General features: G+C 44.6%; 1 non-coding gene across 1 annotated transcript; it reads right to left on the minus strand.

Annotated features, from left to right (window-relative positions):
- Positions 1-203: 203 nt before the first annotated feature.
- LOC126012925 (U6 spliceosomal RNA) lies at positions 204-310 on the minus strand. The gene has a single exon (XR_007497268.1). It is a non-coding gene; the product is annotated as a U6 spliceosomal RNA (small nuclear RNA).
- Between the last annotated feature and the right edge of the window lie 3856 nt (positions 311-4166).

Genomic DNA, 4166 nt, shown 5'->3' on the forward strand with positions numbered 1-4166 from the left:
GCTTAGCCAGGAGTAACCCCTGAGCATCAAATGGGTGTGGCCCAAAAAACAAAACAAAAAACCCCCAAAAACTAGGAGATGGGGCCAGAGCAATAGTACAACCAGAGAGGGAATTTATCTTTGCATGTGGCTAATCCAAGCTTGATCACTGGTGTCCCAGAGTCCCCAAAGCCCAGGAGAATTGATTCTTTTTTTTTTTTTTTTTAAATATGGAACGCTTCACGAATTTGCCTGTCATCCTTGCGCAGGGGCCATGCTAATCTTCTCTGTATCGTTCCAATTTTAGTATATGTGCTGCCGAAGCGAGCACTAGAATTGATTCTTGAACACAGAGTTAGTAGTTAGCCCTGAGCACTGCTGGGGTCATCCATCAAATAAAAAAAACAGTAGTAAATAAATAAATAAAAATAATAAAAATATAAAGAGTGGACAAAGGACTGTCCTTGTCACTTCCCAATTGCTCTGTGGGCATCTCTGTGCCAGGTATCATGGATGACCTGAAGACATTGGAGATGGTATTTCCCAATACCCATGCCTGTGAGGAAGAAGTGTGCATCATAGTCAGAACACAAAGGGTCTTCTGTCTCCCAGGGTTGCCCAAGGTTCAGAGGGCTGTGGACTGAGCTCAAGGTCATTCTTTGAGTTCAAAGTCACACATGGGGGAAAAGCTCATGTGATGAGCTCAAGGTCATGACCTGAGGTCAAGCTTCTGCACTGAACAGGTGTCCCCGCACCCACAGGATCTCTGCTTTTGCCCTATTCTTTCCACAGGTCCCAAAACTATGAGGCCTCCATGGTTTCTGCAACTTTGCTCTCTCCCCTGCCCCATGTTTTGGGATCAACTGCTCACTCTTGCCTGTTACCCAGTGCTGAAGGTTGGCTGGTCAGGCCTTCTAGAAGCAGCCACCCCACCAACCAGAGGGTCTTCTGACATCCCATTGACAGCAGGCCCCCGGGAGCTGGGTGTGGAGACGTCCTTTTTCAGTGCCTCTCTCTGTCCTGAATTGGGCCCTGCTGTTTGCTCGGTGAGGCTGAGTCATGAACACATGTGAGAGGTCCCTACCCACACGTGCTGTGTTCCAAACACAGTGATCTTGCCAGTCATCTGACTGGGGACAGGGAAGTACTGAAAAATGTTCTGTCACTTCCCCACCCCTTCCCACATGTGTGCAAGCATGGTTGTCTCAGAGCCATGAGCTGACCATGCAAGTGTACAAGCATGCAAGATGTCCTGGTTGGAGTGTGGGCCCACCCTTCTAGCCCCTTTGCCTCTCTCTGCCTTTGCTCCCCCATGTGGGCTTATTGTGAGGGGTTTTCAAAGCCAACTTTTGACATCTATACTTTTGGATTTAACTTTAAAGTACTTTATTTAACACCATGATTTATCAAGTTGTTTATATCAGTCATATCAAGCATTCTGTCTTACCACCAGTGTGGCCTTCTCTTAACCAGTGTCCCCAGTTTCTCACCACTACCCCAGCCTGCCTCCTTATTTACTCCATAGTATTCATTTCAACACAAAGGCAAGTGGAATGGTTAAAACTTAGATCAACAAATATCAATTTGTGATCATTGTTCTATCTCTCCATGATGTTGCTAAAGTTAGTGTTTCAGGATTTTCTGGGCTGTGGTTGGTATTAGTTGAACTTCCTATATGTTTAGGCTCACTGAGCTTGGTGGTCTTTTGTGAAACTTTCCCACAAGATTTCCTGTGGCTCTACTGGGCTGACTTTACCAGGAAATTTCTTGTTTCTGAGCATTTTACTGCATGGTTCAGATCTACAGATCTGGAACAAATTTGGTGGCTTGCGATTTGGTAAGTTCAGTAATGAAGGTGGGCTATTTCTGTGGGAGGGTGTTGAGGGTGCCTGTGGGCTGTTGTGACTTCAGACAGAAAGAGGAATGTGCTGAAAAGAGGAATATCCCATTCTGAGAAGGCCCCAGAGTTGTCAGCCTAAACCAGTCTACTGGGAAGAATCGCTGGCATCATTCTTTCTTTCGGATATTAATTGTGAACCTGGCCCAGGTTTGAGTTTAAAAATGGTTACATTATGGAGCAAGAGCAATAACACAATGAATAGGGCATTTGCCTTGCATGCGGCTGACCCGGCATCCCAGGAGTACTGACAGAAATGACCCCTGAACAAAGAGCCAGGAATAACCCTGATCACCATTGGATGTGCCTTCCCCCCAAAAAAGTTACAGATGTAGCAGCTGTTGTGGAACTGTTGAAAGAAACCAAACTACAGAGAAAAACCAAGTGATTTTTTTAATATAATAATTTTTATTGTGATCAAAGAGTGATTAACAAATCTTTCACAATAATATTTAAGGTACATAGTGACAATGAATCAGGACCATTCCCACCTCCCCTCTCCACCCCTTTTTCCAGCATGTGTCCTATATCTCCCCTTTGTCCCCCAGAGTGTTAGTGAAACTGTTCCCCTCTGCGTATAGCTTGTTGTAGATAGGATATCAATTCTGTTGTTGACTTTGGGTTTGATGTCAAATTATTTTTTAATTCCACTCAATTTTCATATGGCTGTTTGGTTCTGGTACCATTCATTTTTATTTTCCCCTGCAATTCATGAGGTAGAACAAGATAATTTATGTGGTTCTGCTGGAAGGGAAAAAAAAAAAAAAGAAAGCAGCTACCCAAAAAATAAAGAGCACCCAGCAGCAAAGAATCACCAAATAATAAATAATAATAAGTAAATAAAAATAATAATAACCACAAGAGTGTAAAAGAAAGGAAAAGAAAAAAAATAAAAAGAGAAAAAAGGAGAAGTAAAAAAGAAAAAGAAGAGAGAAAAAAATTAAGAAGGAGTGCTGCTTTAGCAAGGTTTTGTGCCTTTTTTTTGCATAGGCACAGTAAGTATTGGGGAAGTAAGAAAGGGAATTCCCTTGGCCTAAGGCAAGTAAGTGATGGTTTTTAAAGAGCAAATCTGGTCCTCCCCACTCTCTGGCCCCATCATCCGCTACTCAACTGGTATTAAGCAGCTGAGCCCCCCCACCCTCTGTGTGTGTGTGTGTGTGTGTGTGTGTGTGTGTGTGTGTGTGTGTGTGTATGTGTGTGTGTGCGCGCGCGAAAGATGTGGCCTCATACCATAGACTAGAGCAATTCCTAACCTCAAGTATATGGAATCCTCAATAAAAGAGCTCAAACTGTTGGATAGACAACAGCAAATCGGTGAATGGAACTCTGATTTGGCTATGGGATATATTGTTGTTTTTTTTGGGGGGGGGAGTTTGGGTCACACCCGGCGATGCTCAGGGGTTACTCCTGGCTGTCTGCTCATAATAGCTCCTGGCAGGCACGGGGGACCATATGGGACACCGGGATTCGAACCAACCACCTTTGGTCCTGGATTGGCTGCTTGCAAGGCAAACACCGCTATCTCTCTGGGCCCAGGATATATTGGTTTTAATAAACTTTTAGAATTTCTTTTATTTGGGGGTGTGCACCACACTTGGCGGTGCTCAGAGATGGCTCCTGGCTTTGTTTTGGACATCATTCCTGGTGAGGTCATCAGCATATAGAACTTCTGTGTACAGAAAGAAATCCTCTAGTGAGGCAGGAGACTGATGACGGAATGGACAGGAAGATTTGCACACCTCTGTGATCAGGATCTTGTTTCTGGGATGTGAAAAGAAGTCTTACATCTGTTATTTGGCTTTGTCTCAGATCATCTCTTTAGTGAAGAGGTCCAGTGCCTACTGGGATCTGACATTGCTTCTAGTGATGTTTGGGGGCAAGTGTGAAGGGGGACCAGGAAATTCTGGGATTGAACCTGACCTTGGCATGCAAAGTATGCAATCCAGCCTGCAGCTCTTTACCACAAAGACAAATGACTCACTTAAAAAAATTGGCAGTAGAGGGACTGAAATACAGCAAGAGGGCACTTGCCTTGCATGCGGCTGACTCGGGTGCAGTCCTCGGTATCCCATATGGTCCCCCAAGCACCACCAGAAATAATTTATGAGCACAGAGCCAGGAGTAAGCTCTGTGGATCGTCAGGGGCAGCCCAAAAACAAAAACAAAAGGAGGTAAGAGAGGACTAGAGACAGTACATTGGGCAGAGTATTTGCCTTGCATGTGATTGATCCAGACTTGATCCTTACCACCTCATCTAATACCCTGAGCTCACCAGGAGTGGTTCCTGAGA

Source organism: Suncus etruscus, chromosome 6 (genome assembly GCF_024139225.1).
Source record: "Suncus etruscus isolate mSunEtr1 chromosome 6, mSunEtr1.pri.cur, whole genome shotgun sequence".
Taxonomy (NCBI): Eukaryota; Metazoa; Chordata; class Mammalia; order Eulipotyphla; family Soricidae; genus Suncus; species Suncus etruscus.